Source organism: Mastomys coucha, unplaced genomic scaffold, assembly GCF_008632895.1.
Source record: "Mastomys coucha isolate ucsf_1 unplaced genomic scaffold, UCSF_Mcou_1 pScaffold21, whole genome shotgun sequence".
Taxonomy (NCBI): domain Eukaryota; kingdom Metazoa; phylum Chordata; class Mammalia; order Rodentia; family Muridae; genus Mastomys; species Mastomys coucha.
Window position 1 is genome coordinate 31,705,917 of NW_022196904.1, and position 16,270 is coordinate 31,722,186.

The window sequence follows — 16,270 nt, forward strand, 5'->3', positions numbered from 1 at the left end:
TCCATTCTCAGCTCCTCATTTCCTTCCTGAATGAATCTTTTTCAGCATCAACCTATGGTTTTCCCAGCAAGGGGCCCAGCTGTTTTGTCCACTTGAGTGTAAATGCTCCATGTGCATGTAGTTTCCAAGAAGGTCAGACAAAGGTATTGGATCTCCTAGAACTGATGGCTGTCAGCCACCATGAGGTTGAAACAAGGTCCTCTGTTGGAGCAGCAAGGGTTCATAACCACTGAGACAACTCTCGAGCCCATAAAACCTAAACACATTAGTTTTTAATATTTACTTTATTTTGTATGTGTGTGTGTGTGTGTGTGTGTGTGTGTGTGTGTGTGTGTGTGTGTGTGACATGTATGCAGTGCCAAGGGAGCCAAGAAGAGGACATTGGATCCACTGTAGCTGAAGTTGCAAGAAGTCGTGAACAGCTCAGTATGGGTACTCAGAGCCAAATTCTGATCTTCCAAAAAACATCAAGTGCTCTTAACCACTGAGCCATCTCTCTAGCCCCTATCAGCACATTTTAAAAGGCAGTCTTCTGTGTGTCTTGCTCCAAATGCAAATGGGCCCAGAGATTTCCATGAAGGCATTATGGTATACATAGCCAAACAGTGGACCTAGCAGTCATGTGTTGCTCAGAGCTGTGTGTGCCCATTTTCAACCTGACATTCAAAGACAGAAAAGAAGGGAAAAGGGGGAAAGAACTTTGTGCAGAGAACTGCCATTTCTCAGGTGGCCCAGGATTCCAGATGCCATTCTTAATTTATCCTAACAGTATTAGAGTGTACAGATTTTAGGATACCAGGAGGCTAACTGTGTAGTAGGCGGACTATAACTCAATGTGCCTCCTCCATACATCCACACAGACTCAAAGTTTTACATTCTTTTCTGGCAATACAAGACCCTTATCTCCTTCTCATGCTTCCCTCTGGAGATGTAGAGTTAGACTGTCTACATGAAACCAACCCTGTTCTTAGAGGTCCAACTCTCCATCACAAGCATGAACTGTTCCCTGAGTTGCTGCCATACTGCTGTCTATCTGTGTGACCATGGCTTTAATAGCCCCTCTAATATATCCCTTATCCCAAAAGGCAATTTGTTTCAGTGCCCCCCTTGAACGCCAGTGTGGTAGTTTTAGTGACAAAGACCCCCATAGGCTCATATGTTGGAACACTTGGTTGCCAGTAGGTAGATGGATTAAGAGGTGTGGTCTTGTTGGACAAGGTGTGTCACTGGGGAAGGGCTTTGAGGTTTCAGAAGACACATGTTATTCCCAGTGTGCTCCTTCTTGGTCTCTTGCTGAGTTCAAGATATGAGCTCTTGCTATTCCTGCTGCTGTGCCTTACCTCTATCACAACAGATTCTAACCCTCCGAATCTGAAAGTACAATTAAACACTCTTTTACATAAGTTGAGTTGGTCATGGTGTTTTGTCACAGCAATAGAATAGTAACTAAGATCAGAGAATAGTATAATAGATATAGACTAGTAGAATAGTAACAAAGACCAGAGACCTTTCCATTATAAGCATAGAGTCATCGTTATTGTCCCAGGACTCTCTCTCTGCCTCAGTTTTTCCACAGAAAACTTGAAGCCTCTCTATCACAGAATTGGGTGAAGATTAACTGGGTCTTAGAGGAACTGAGCACTGTGCCTGATGTGGTGTACTATTTAACAGTGTTGGGAATGCCCGATCATCTTCTGTACCAAGCACTTTATTTGTGCCACAAAATTATTTGTTGCATAAAACATTGTAAGGCAGATTGCAGATTGTAAGGTTATTGCTATACCCATTTTTAGAATGGGAAAACAGAGAGAATTCTCATCAGTAGATGCCTTCTATTGATAAGGTAGCCTAGGATTCAGACTCAATCAAATAAAGTACTCAATCAATCAGCTCTGATTCCAGAACCACATTCTCAATCACTGTGGGAATCACCTCAGAGACACAATGGGAAGGTAACAACTCTGTTGGCCAAAAGTCTGAGCCTAAGGCTAGAGCCACACTGGTTCCAACTGCAGGCCTCTCCTTCCCTTACAGAGGGTGGATCATCTTCTCTGGAGAATCTTTGTGTAATCTCCCCTCAGTGCTTCCATGCTTTATACAAATCACCCTTCTGTGTAAAAAAACATTGGTCACATGAGATCCTACCCCCAGAACTTTGTGTTACCAATCTCCAAACTAGCATTTCCCTTCTGTGGTACCTAACCTCTAAACAGAGTAACAGTCTGGGGAGTCCTGCCAATTAGAATTTCAGAATGTGAACATGGGGGGGGGAGGTCACACAATATGACCAACAACAAAGAATTCAGTGCCCTTGAATAGCTTGTTGCAAGTCCCATGATTCAGCCCACCACAGAGGCCCTTCTTCACTCTGGGCTGAGTAAGCAGTCCTGTGTACCTATAAAGGCTGGGGGGTGGTCGGTAGAGCAAGGCCACAGGCAATAACCTGAAGGCAGATTTTCTGCAGGGAGTGAATTTGGCAACAGTGAGATATTTTCGTGCTCCTGGTGAATGATCTAGGTTTTAAATGACTTTTGGAAAACATGCTCATATCTTACGAAGGCCTGTGGGCTTGTTTTAATCACTTCTCAAAGCTACGCTAGACATTCACAGCTCAGGATACTCAGTTTAGCCTAATAAAAAAAAAGTAATTACATCATATTAAAGATAATTTGATTGTTACTGAGACGATAATTGAGTTGAAATGCTTATTGTAACAGACACATCAGATTGGCAAGGAAGAAGCTAGGCTTAAATACTAACAGTGTTGATAGTGGAATTAAAAGATTGTCGATGCTGTTAATCCAATCGTAATTATTTTCTCAACATAAATTCCAGAGTAGCAAGGCACAATTATATCTACAAACAGTCATAAGAAAATAATTACTTCACACTTCCACCTGAAGCAACAGTCCATAAAACCCTGATGATGTGCGTCCTGAGAAGCACAGCTCTTCCCAGTTACAGTAGACAGCAAATGTCAGCTCCTGGGCACCAAGTTCTCCCTGGGCAGCCTTGTCTGAGAATGTTCTGCAGAGGAATAACACATCTTTGGTTCTCAGCTTGTCCACCTGCTCACCTTGCCAGCCATTTGCCTCACATGCATCAACATTTCTACTTCCTGCCTTTTTTTCCCAGCAGGACTCACAGCCTTCTGGAACAATGCAGAGTTCATAGTCCACCACATCAACCCTTTCTTTGGGAAAATATGTTATCTTTCTCTGGCAACCCCCAAGCCAAAACCAAGTGCTTCATGGGCCAAACCTGTTGAACTATTGTCGTAGGCTGGTTTAGATGGCTTTGATAAGGCACTGACCAAAAGCTGGTTGTAGAGGAAAGGAGTTTATTACATCATACAGCTTACATCTTCCATCACTGAGGGAAGCCAAGCTAGGAGCCTAAGGCAGGAATGTGGAAGTAGAAACTAAAGCAGAGACCATGTAGCAATGCTGATTACTGGCTTGTTCCCATGGCTACTCAGCCTGTGTTCTTATGCCATCCAGGACCACTTGCCCAGGAGTGGCTTCACCTACACTGGCCCAGACTCTCCTATTCCAATCTTCAATCAAGAGAATGTCCCCACAAACTTACCTACGAGCCAATTTTATGGAAACATTTTCCTAATTGAGGTTCCTCACCCCAGATATTTCTAGTTTGTGTCAAATTGACAAGAAAAGCTAACCAGCAAAGTGATGGTCACACTTCAGCATTTAGGGCTGTCTGGAAATCTTGCCAAGTCTGTTGTCCTTGTCTTTTGTTCTTGGCTGCCATCTCACCCTTTTCTACCTCCTCAATCAACGATCCCACCTGACTCTCACAGATAATCTACAGAGATACTGGGCTAACAGAAACAATGGACAGGAACCCTATCGGAATGTTTGCTTTAGAACCCCAGAGCCACATGGACACCTGTGATACTTGGAACAATCAGGCTTGGGAATGTCCATCAGGGTCTTCTGGGAACCCACTAGTCCAAATCCACCATTAGAGATGCTGCTATCAATCACCTGAGGTTTGGCCAGGAGAGGTTTCTAGAAAGCTCTGGTATCTATCTACAAGGATATAGCATCTTCTATATACTCTTCTAGCCAAAATTCCCCATCCTTATGGACAGACAGGCACATCCTAGCTCTCTGTCTTTGAAAGGATACAAGGGGTATCCTCATGGTTACCAAAGTGAGCAAACTCTGCTGTTGTTATTCATGGAAGGCTTCACAATAGAGAATAAGGAAGCATCTCTGCTCATAGCATGGACATCTGATAAATTCTTTCTGTCCCTCCCTTAGGAAGAGAGTCCTGAGCCCTAGAAGAGCCAAGCTAGGGGGCCCACTATGAAGTTTTCATAGTATGGGATGTATTGGTAACAGCTGGGATCCAAGTCAGCAAGGAAAGGGAATGAGATGCCATGCCTCAGAACTGCAATCTCAGTCTACCTTTATACTAGAAGTTTAGTCTTTATATAATGGTCTTAGATGAGCTTGTCACAAACTTTACTATGCTTTAAGAATTATCTGAAAATGTTATCAGTTACCGGTTGCTCCATTTCCAGAATTTTCAGGTATGATCCTTATTCTGAGAATTTATTCTTTCTTTCAGTGCTACAGATCCAATCCATGGCATTGCATATGCTGAGCAAGTACTTTAATACTGAACTATATCCCACCTCAATACTTACCTTTCATATAGAAATCTGGTTAACTCTTACATTACCAACACAGAGACTAACTTTGGAAAGGGCAAGGCTCGGCTCCTGTCCTTAAAGCCACTTTCTTCCTAGAAAGGACCCCAATACTTGGAAAGCACTGCACTTTATACTTGTATGCCCTGGGGACTACTGGCCCCACCAGCTCCTCTATCTTACTCATCAACCTGCTTCTCCCTTTGTAGAACTTCTCTTTGGGGAGCGAAAAGGAAAGGAAAGGGTTTTAAAGCAGTTTCAAAGATGGAGAAGAGTCTTGCACAAATCTATCTTGTACCTGTTCCCTGTGGGCCATGTTCCTCCTGAGGCAATGGAAGTTCTCCTAGTAAAGTGCTTCCCTTGTCATTGGGATCAACCAAAGCTTTGTATGGGATGTAAGAGTCAATCATAAGTCAGAGGATTGGAAGCAAAGTAAAAAGAAAATACATGCCACGAAGGTACAAGCTATAATGTCCTTTTAGGGAGAAGAGTACCATACACAGTTCCTATTGTTTGGAGTCTGCTATTTTCTCTGTAGATGTGGAACCCCAGTCCCTGGGCTAACAGAAGAGAAGCCACATGGAGGACCAGAGAAGAAGAAGGGCATTGGACAACCGGCAGAAGAAAGAGAGTCTGCTTGAATGCTGCCTCACTGGAGTAATGGGCACCAAATATAGAGGGCATGAGGAAATGGTACAGAGAGGTGAAAGTAGAATGAGCCATCTGCAGGCTTAATAGGCAGCCTGAAGACACAGCTCTGATTTCTTAATGAGAGTCATTTTAAAGATGCAGGGCAATTTGCACCTAATTCCTCAAGAACAGAAACACCTTCACTCTGTTCTGCAGCATCACTCCAAAGACAAGTTGGAAGAGGGGGAGAGAAAGAGGAGGAAGAGGAGGAGGAGGAGGAAGAGGAAAAGGAGGAGGAGAAAGAGAAGGGGAATGAGGAGGAGGAGAAGAAGAAATTTTAATTGAAGTCACACGATCTAGAAAATAAAATACTGGAAATCTAGCCTTTGAGTTCACACTACTTGCTTGGTACTCCATAGGGTCATTATCTAGACCATGTAAGAAATTATCATCCCAGGGCCCCCAAGACCAAGGTTTCTCCACAAAAAAAGATTTACTTGCCCTAGAGGGATAAAGGTCAGGGACTAAGAGACAAAGAAGAAATAGAGGACTAGGAAAAAGAGAAAGGGAACAAGGGAGACAAGGCAGGAGTATTTGCTGTGTGGGGGGGGGCTGGTGGACAAAGGTCTACCTCTGGATAGAGAGAAGGCAGATGTGACCCACAGGCAAATGGCAGCTTATAAAGGTAAAATGGGAAACCGTATGCTAGAATGAGGTCTTTAATTTTAATTGGGCATGTCAATTAGGTGAGCCAAAGGAGGCTTTTGATTGCTAGACTTCAATACTTTGATAGCTGGACCATGGCAGTCAGCCTCCAGAGGAGGGAGTGAACAAATAAGGGAAGGGAATATACCTTGGTGTCTAGCTTTAGTAATGTTATCTAAAGTTTTTTTTTTTTTTTTTTTTTTTTTTAGCAATGTAGAAAGAATTGGGGTGAAGGACAAGGCCTACCAGAGCCACGCTTGCCATGCTTGAGCTCGATAGAGTCCTTCAATCACTGGCTAGACAAGTCAGCAGAGCTGTGGCTGGCTGGTCCAACTGAGGAGAACAGAGATCAGGAGTGTCATTATTATGACTTCAAAGTTGTACTGTTTCCTCCAGAAATGATGAGGAAACAGACAGAGGGAAATCCTAGAAGACTGAATGAGTTGGATGGGCACAGCCTAGGATACTGTTGCAAAGTTCAACCGATAGGGTGCTCCATGGATAAAAAGGAGTACTAAACAAACCCATGCTTTGGCTGATCTATAACACCACGGCACTGGAAACGTGGGGTGGGCAAAGACTATCCTAAAGCTTTCCCAGATGGGGATACTGTCCAGTAAAGGGTACCAATGCTTAGCAAGAATAACTAACTGTTCTGCGCACCAGCAAATATTTACAAGAACATTTCCTTTTCCCGGTGTGCCTCAAAAATGTGTTCAGTAATGCTTGTTTTATAGTAACATCTAGAGCTCGTTTGCAAGTAAGGTTATTAAGCAGATGATATTGTAGCAGAGGAGCATGGGCTTTCACTCTAAGTAACCTTGCAGGAATGTGGTCAAGTGAAGATTGAAAGAAGTAGGAAAGTAGGTGAGGATAGAGGCAGAGGCTAGAGGTGGGATGTCATAAGAAAAAGAATGTCAGTTACCCCCAGAAACTGGGAAAGAATTCAGAGAAAGAGTGGCTGGCTTAACACTTTCAAGTGTAGGGATTACTGTCCTGCCAGAAGCATGAGAGAAAATATCTGTTGTTTGTTGTTTTAAGTGGATGTCTAGCTCTCAGAAGCTTGTCACAATAGTACTAGGAAACTCAGAGTTGTATAGGAAGGTGTGTCTGGGGTTGGTAGCATGAACAGCAACAGGGACACTGGTTATGCCATTGCAGAATATCGGCAGTTGTCTCCCTGAGTTTTTTTTTCTTCCACACATGGCCCCCATGCTACCCTGGGCAGCAGAGCAATAGCCAGGAGTGACATATATGAAGGAAGTTCCAATCTGGGAGCCCCACAGGGGTCTGTGTGGGCTGCACAGAGGCTAGGTGTTTGCCCCCTATCCCAGCTGAAATCAGGATGCCTCTGCCATTCTCCTATGGCCTCCATTCCAGTAAGGAGAATGGAAGGATGTTTAAGTAATTAGAATAAATCAAACAGATGTTCTTTTCGGTGTGTTTGCGATTACTTTATAATTAACTAATGGGCTTCATAGCAGTCACTTTTATGTGCATCTAATGGCTACATAATGATATCTCCTGTTCTGTGGCTACATTATATCAGAAATGGAGGCTAATGAACTTTGGGTCTATATCCTGTCACCTTTGCAATCAAGAGTCGCATCCTGAGTGGCAGCGACCAGCAGAGGGCTTGTGTATCTAATGCCTCCCTAAGCATATTCCTTTACTCCTTGCATCATGGGAAACCTGATGGCCCACTGAGAGGAACTTGATGGCGACTAGGGAGGCTTTATTTTGCTGGGCATGGTGTGTGAATTCCCCCATACCTCATTTATTTCTTAACTGCCCTACAGAGGAAGAATGAAAAACAGCTTAATGGTCAGAGCTATAGTCAACGAGTAGCAGACCTAAGCGGCCTTATTGCCTTTAACACCCTTCTCTTAAGAAATGTGCCAGGTACAGCAGCAGGAATTCGGGGGTTAACAGTCTCAGTGCTACCTACCTGCCCCAGTCTGGCCCCCAGTAAGCTGGAGGAAGGTTACCTACTGCAGTCTCTTACTGCAGATAGAAGATGAATCAAGGCATTAAGACAGAGCTCACAGCATTGACTTCGTAATGAGTCAGTAATGAGTCTGTGCTGATGGTTTCTGATGTTCCTCTGTTAGGCGTCTTCAGCTTCTCAAACTCTGGCGTGTCCTTATAGCTGTAAAAGGGAGGTAGGAGAACCATGGTCCCTCCCCAGAACCATGGTGATGCTTTCTTCTCCCCAGTCCTCTCTCTCTCTCTCTCTCTCTCTCTCTCTCTCTCTCTCTCTCTCTCTCTCTCTCTTTCTCTGTCTGTCTCTCTGTCTGTGTCTGTCTGTCTCTCTCTCTGTATCTCTGTCTCTCTGTCCCTCTCTCTCCTTCCTAACTCATAAGGCATTGTGCACCATATCCATACATCAATGAATATTCAGACTGCTGCTTCAAGATGTGGAGGTGCCCAAATGAAATCAGTATCCTAGCAGGGCCCCATTGAACCCAGTTGTATGTTGGAAGTCTGGGCATCCAAGGCTTGAGCCCTCTTCTGCTCCCTTCTTTACCTGTCATCTGGTTGTCAAAAATAAAGGAGCAATCTTTAGATGCTGTCCCTATTCAGGATTCATATCCAGATGGGTCAAAGTCAATTGACCTGGTTCAAGCCTCAGCTCTCTCCCCAGTAAGCTCACTGACCTCAGAGAGTTTACTCTGTAAACCTCACTCCTTATAGAAGAAGAAAGACAACAAACAAACTTACTTCCTAGGGCCTGTTTATTTACTCAACAAATATTTGAGTGCTGTACTACCAGGCACACTCAGGATATAAATCAATGAATGTATCAAAGGCCGCCGCTCTCACTGAGGAAGGAAGAACTCTATAGACAGAGGTGACCAGGGTTAAGGAGAAAATCGAAACAGAGCAGAGGCCTGGAAAAGGCCCCTGTGCCCACTCATGGGAAGAATTGCTTCCATGCAGAAGAGCCTTCTGGGTACCATTAGAAGTGAAACCAGATAACACAACTGACACCAAAGCTGCTGGAGCAAAAGACAGAAGAAAAGGATGAGAGTCTTGAGGACTTCCATTGAATCTCCAGATGCAGCCATGCCTGGAGGGGCTTCTTCCTTCCTATGTTACTTGTAGTTCTTCAAGCCAGTTTCCCAGCTTTCCTCACTTTCCTTAAGCCACAGTTTCTATCACAGATATCTGATGAGACAAGTCACAAGTGCGGTCACAATATGTGTTATGGCTAGAGAGGTGGCTCTGCTGGAAGAAAGGGTCTTGCTTTTGCAAAGGACCCTAGTTTTGTTCCAGCATCCCAAAATTGCCTGGAACTCCAGCTCCAGGTAATGCAACACCCTCTTTCCAGCCTCCCTGTGCACTGCACTCATGGACACAATCCCACATGGACACAATCCCACACACAGACACATGATTAAAAATAAAATAAGGAACTGGAAGCATTGCCATATAATTATGAGAATGTTCTGCTCTTCCAGAGGACCCAGCACCCCTGCATGATGGCTCACAGCAATCCAAAACTGTAGTTCCAGGGGATGTGATGCCTTCCCCTGATCTCTTTGGGCACTAGGTACACACATGGTGCACATACGTGCAGGCAAAATACTCAAGCACATAAAATAAGTAAATCTAAATTTTTCTTAATATAAAATATCTTTAAAAAATCCTATTTGTCTATATTTTTTTCTTCTTAAAGATTAAAGGCATCTTTATACATGTCCTCAACTGGCAGTAATGTGCATGTAAATGTGAGACCAGTCAGGTTTCAAAGCTGAGTTCCTAGTGTTCGTCTCTAGAGAGACAGGGCTGAGAGAGCCCCATCCAGACTCATTGAGAAGTCAGCTGCTCATCATGAGAGCACTTTGGCTGCCACCTTAAAACTGTGGGTTTCTTTATTAATTACTCCTTAGAGTATGAAGCCCACCTCTTTTGTTAAAATTATGAAACCATCTAGTCACCTGACAATGGAAATAATGCCTCTAAAGTGCACGTGTTGTAACAATCCTTCATATGTTTTCTGAGCAGTATATTCACGCCTGTGACTGTTGAGCAGGGAAGGATATCAGAGCTGGGTGATTAATGGAGCCTCTGCCAGCTTCCACAGCCAGGGGCAGGCTGGGAGAGGGAAGCAAAGCCTACCTCTATCAAGAACAGATTATTAATAATTTCATTCCCTTCCGAACAGCCATGATCATTAATCTATTTTGAGTCTCACATCCTACAAACCTGAAGCCTTGACTCAATGCAATGTGGTCCACCAGAGCCCTGGGGAATCTCTGTTACACTAAGCAGGTGTTGCCAATCCCCAGTCCAGATTAAAAGCAGAGGGAAAATCTTCTGTCGAGGTTGAGAACTTTTAAGGCAAACAGGTCTGTGTCTATGAAAGCCGGATTTTGCTCCACAGTATCTTCTGACCTCAGAAGATGAAGAGCAGATTTCTCCTTTGATAAGCCAGGAGTGTGCACAGCATGGCTGCTGAATAAGACTCATCTCATGCATCAATCAAGCTTTAATTCCATGTTCTAGTGGCTAGAACGTTCCATGTGAAGTTTTATGTGTTGAGGAAGGGAAGCACTCAGAGGTAACTGGGCCAAAATGGTGGCATTTCAAAGAGCAGGGAAGACCAACCAAGGAACCCCAGAGCATATCTTCAGATTCTCACTCTAAGAATGAGAAAGCAAGCTTAGAAGGTGGTGTGTATATTGAAATGGGGAACTAGAAATATTACACAGATCATACCTGGAACCTCCACATAGCCAGCACACAGGTCATACCTTGGAACACATCAGTGGTCCAGTTCTACACTGTCTTCCAATAGTAGTCATCATGGTTCATAGGAGTCAGTGCCAAGGCAACAACAAAGGTGGAGGTCTAGGGAGATGAGAGCAAAAGGCTACGTTTTAGGGGAGGGAGAAGCATTGGAGACTATTGAGAAGGTATCCTAATCTGGTTTCTGTTACTGTGGATAAAAACCCTGACCAAAAATAACTTGAGGGAGAAAGGATTTCTTACATTTTGTAGGTTAAAATCCAACATTAAAGGAAGTCAGGGCAGGAACTCAAGCAGGAATCTGGGGATAGGAACTGAAGCAGAGACCATGTAGGAATGCTGTTTCCTGGCTTGTTCAACCTGCTTTCTAACCCAGAACCACATGCCCAGGGTTAGTGTCAGTAGGGTGTGCCCTCTCACACCAGCTATTCATCAAGAAAATACCCCCACCAATATGCCTACAGGCCAGTCTTATGAAAGCGTTTTCTCATTTGAAGTTTCCTCATTACAGAGGACATTGCTTTTGGGTCAAGTTGACAAAAGCAGTAACTAACACAGAATGTGAGGGAGGAGGGAGCAGGGTTGGAGGGCTGACATCTTCTTACCAAGCAGGACTTTACCTGGTAATTTGCATAGGGGCACTGCATAGTACAGATATGTGAAGGGACTGGGTGCTCTGGATTTAGGGTGCCTAGGTAAATGCCTGGAACCCACTTCCCATTAGCAGCCTGCAGCCCAGAGCAGGACATCCAATCATAAGGGATAATAATGGGGACAGATATACAACTCAGGCCACTAGGACATCTCTAGGTACAGCATCGCCACCAGCAGCTGGCCTTCTGTTCCAGAAGAGACTCCCTGCTGGGCTAGATGGCCAAGGAGCCTGGGGCAGCTCAAATGATAGCTGAACTCCAGACACTTCTGATTGAACGGAGGGCAAACAGGCCCTGCCTTTGTTCTTGTTAATCTAAATTGAATCTAGGCAGAGAAAGATTGCAGGACAGAAGTGAAAAGCCAGCTGCATTTCAGTTACTCTGATCAGAATAGAAATGATGGGAGAGGCTTCCAGAAGGATGGCCAGTGCCATGCATATAGTTATCCCCTTTGTGGGAATGACAGAGTAGAGATGACTTTATAATGCTGAAACCTGAAGCTTTAGCCACTGGCAGTCCTACTAAGGATGGAAGTGGGACTCATATCCCTGTTTATCTTTTGTCTAGAAGCCTAGACCCCTTAGGACCAGAGCATCTTCTGAGTGAATGTGCCTGGTGAGGCACAAGAAAATGGCCATTTACCTCAAATGATACACTGACAGACCAAAGAAACATGTCAGTGCACTCTAGCTCCATGCATGGATAGGTTTTCTGGAGTTACTTTACAGGAGAAGGAATGATTCCCAGGCAGCTACACCACCAAAATCTGTACCCTAGCATGGTCAAAAACTCCAAAAAATAGTATGGCTTAGGTCCTGGCCCAATCTGCCTTCCCATTCTTAAGTACCACGGGACCACATGCAGCTTGGGCAAGATCACATGCAGCCCAGCTGAGGGAAGTGGGCAATGAGCAGCTGGGCTCTCAGGTGAGGGTCATCCTCTCCTACTTTCCTTCTGTGAGAAAAGGTTAACAGGCCTGTCTCTTGCTCTCATGATCACAGCTGTTCTGAGTCAAGATGGTGGTGGCCATACCCTGAAGACAGTTCCATGACAGTATCCTTCACAGGGGCGGCACCCACACACCAGTCACATGTGCCTCCAGCCAGGCAGGCCAGGGATGATACCATGGTTTCCTGGCAGTAACGATCTACCTGCTGATCTGGCTGTGGATGCCAGAGAAGAAAATTACTAATTCTAGGACTTCATGGTCTCCAGTTAATATTCCAGAAATTTCCCTAAAAGCTAACCAAGCTTTTTCTTTTATAAGAATATGTAGAAAAGTACACATACACACACACGTACACACACACACACACACACACACACACACACAGGATCGAGGAGAAACAAAGAGCCTTATCTTCCCTGGAAATTAAGCAATATTCATTCAGTCTACAGAAAAGTAGTCCATAGTTTTTTTTCCCCCCATGTTAATCTAAATTAAATCTGCAAATGGAATGAGAGTCTCCTGTGACAAGAAGCCAACCTCTTCCAGTGGCCTGACCAGCACTCAGGTATGAGTGAGTACCTTGGGTAAGCAGGGGCTTTATGAAGCCTTGTGCTTAATTTTGGGTACGCATGTCAGTTAGAGAGGGATATTTCACATATGTTTTTGTTGTTTATTTTTAATTTGTGCATATGTGTGTGTGTGTGTGTGTGTGTGTGTGTGCATGCTTGTACACGTGGCAGAAAGAGGGCATCAGATTCCTTGGAGCTGGATTTGCATGTGATTGTGAGCTCCCCAATATGGCTGTGGGTATTGGGTACTGAATTCAGATCCTCTGTAAGAATAGCAGTGCTCTTAACTCTTGGGCCATCTCTCCAACCTCAAAAGCCATATAGTTTTAAGATAGGAAATGTGAAGAGTTTTGTGTCTCTATCCCATCCCTACATAACACTCTCTTCCTAGTGAGTCTACCACTCAACAAGCAGAAGACAAAGGACCCTGCCTACATTTTAGATGTAAACGTAGGTTTGCCAAGCCATGTGGTCCAAGATAAGGTTCCTAGAATCCTTACCAGGAACCTCCCCTCTTAATCATCTTAAGAGCATCCTTGGCTCAATCTAAACTACCTGAGAGGCTCATACCAACCATCTAGCCACACAGGACTCAATGTGGAGATGGGTAACAAGATAATCTTCCTGGCCCTGAAGAGGAGGATCCAGAATGTGAGGTGGGTGCTACGTAGGGGTAGCAGATCTGATAATTGGAAGAAACCAGCTCTTCAAATGTCATAAATTCCATTTAGGACTGACAGATAATATACAAGTCAATTATTTAAATCAAACTTCTTATGCACAATTCATTTTGCAAACTTTCGTGTATTTTTAAAATTGTGTTTGTGTCTGTCTCTATGTGTGGGGGTGTAGCAGTAGTGTGTGCAGGTGACTGCAGGTACTCATGGAGATCAGAGGCATCAGATTGCTGGATCTGGAGTTACAGACCACTGCGAGCCATCTGGCCTGGGTACTGGGAAGCAAACTAAGATCCTCTGCAAGAGCAGTACATTCTCTGAACTGCTGAGTCCCCATTTTAATAAGTATGTCCTGTGCAACACTGTGGTCCTATTTATGCTCAAAATAAATTAGTTATCTCTTCGATATCCAAAGTTAATTGTGCCTTTTGTAGTTACTTTCCCATTGTTGTGCCAGAACACCATAATCATAGCAACTTACAAAAGAAAGAGTTTACTTTTGGGCTCAGAGTTCCAGATGGTTAGAGTTTGAGATCATCATGATGAAGAACATGGCAATAAGCGTGCAGGCATGCTGCTGGGGCAGTAGCTTAGAGTTTATATCTATTATATAAGCATGAGGTAGAGGCAGCTAACTGGGAATGTCATGAGTTTTTGAAATGTTAAGTCCTAGCCCAGTGACACATCTTCTCCATCCAATCAGGACTCACTTTCCAATTCTTCTCAAACAGTTACAGCTTCTAGGGACCAAATATTTGAATATATGAGCTCTGAGAGAACCCCTCTCATTCAAGCCACCACATCATAAAGCCTGTATGGTTTTATGATGGCCATAGGTTGATGAGTGGCTTCTTGTAAGAAAAATCTAGGGAGCTACAATTCCAGTGTGTTTCCAGCATCTAAGCTGAGATTGCTGCCTCTTTTTTTTCATTAATTTATTTATTTAACCAAGACACCACTTTGTGAGTCTGTAATAGTTACTTTTCTGTTTCTGTGATAAAACACCATGATCAAGGCAACTTGTGGTAAGAGGAGTGTATTTGTGCTTCTGGTTCTGGAGTCCATCACAGTGAGGATGCATGGCAGCAAGAAGCAGGCATGGTGACAGGAGAAGGAAGCTAAGAGCTCACATGCTCAAATGAAAGTGTAAAGCACAGAGAGGCAAATGGATGTGGGATGAGACCATATACACTCAAAGCCCATTCCAGTGACACACTGTATCCAGGAAGTCACACCTCCTAAGTTTCCCTAAAGAGAGCTACCAACTGGGACCAAATGTTCAAGTACTCACTCAATGTACTTGAACATTTAAAATACAATGGACCACAAATAGAATCTTATCTTTCTCAAAGTCTGCCTTCTGAGTCCTCCCTAAGACTGTTATTTAAAGGTAAAGCTGCACTTCAGTGGCCTCAGATGTCCCTACAAGGCTAGCTCACTCCTGAGCAAAGCTAGAAGTCAGGGTTTCTTGGCTTTGGTTTCATTTCTGCTGAGCACAATGCCTGTAAGTCTTAGAAACTTTGTCTATATATTGGAATTGTTAATTCTTTCTTTATTTTTCCCCTAGATAGCTAGGAACACGTGAAAAACTTAACAAAAATATTCATTGGATTGTAATGTAGTTTATATATCAGTGTCAAAGTATGCATTGGTAAGATCATCGATTGGCATTAAGCAGAAAGGCTGTGTTTTGTGTCTTTCTTCTTTTTGGGAGTAATCCCATCTGCAAATTTGGCATTCAAGACATTGTGTCTTTCTGGTACTCCAGTATTAGTGCAGGCGTGGAGAGAGGGCTTGCTCTACCCAGAAGCACGGCAGCCCTACCCCATCCATTTCCAGACAGATTTTCACCATTCAATCCATAGTGCAGGCAGGCAGCATACCAGGGCACCATAGATCCAAGCATCTTTTCTTATCATTTCTAAGAGAAATAAAACACAAAGGATCTAGGTTGTCACAAGTGGGTGATATTTAGACTACTTGGTCTACCTGAAAGGTATCAATTGATTTAGTGCAAGGATGCACCATTGTATCCTACAATGTTAACAGTGAACTCAGTAAATGATTCTTTGACCAATGATGTGAATGTCAAATATTTTGTTTTGGCTGATCCAATGATAGGCAGATGCCTTCTAGAACCTCATAATCCAGGTTGTCCAATTCCCACACTCCACTGCACCCTCTTGTGAACACAGCCAGAGTTCAGTCAAGGTCTCCATGGAAGCCAATCAGCTATGTAGACCCTGGAAGCCAATGAGCTATGCTGGAGGTGGTGACAGATATAGTCACCACAATTCTGGAGCATCAATGACCTACAGATAAAGTTGACACACAATCACTCTTCCTGGATTAGATCTTATGATTGCTGAGCCTTGCCTTTCATTTAAATCCAACGGTTAGATTTCCATCAGCAGAAGCATTCAGATCTTCATAACATCCAACTGCATCTCAGGAGATGTTGCTTTTGCCACTGCCCTCCCTTCCCTAGCTCTCACTGGAGGTTGCATGTCTACTTCATCTTCCTCAGCTAGCCAGTTTCCCTGTAAGGTCACAGAATGTCTTTTTCTTGCATAACTGGTTATGCCTGGCAGACTAGGCTAAGATATAGTAAGCACAGATGATGTAGACCAGATTAACAAGTAAGAAGAGGAAGCAGATGC

At 43.8% G+C, this 16,270-nt stretch overlaps 1 long non-coding RNA gene across 1 annotated transcript; it reads left to right on the forward strand.

The window, feature by feature from the left end:
* The first annotated feature begins 3,905 nt into the window (after window positions 1–3,905).
* LOC116100481 lies at window positions 3,906–5,619 on the forward strand. Its single transcript, XR_004122598.1, has 3 exons — window positions 3,906–4,041; window positions 4,547–4,555; window positions 5,214–5,619. It is a non-coding gene; the product is annotated as an uncharacterized LOC116100481 (long non-coding RNA).
* The last annotated feature ends 10,651 nt before the right edge of the window (window positions 5,620–16,270 follow it).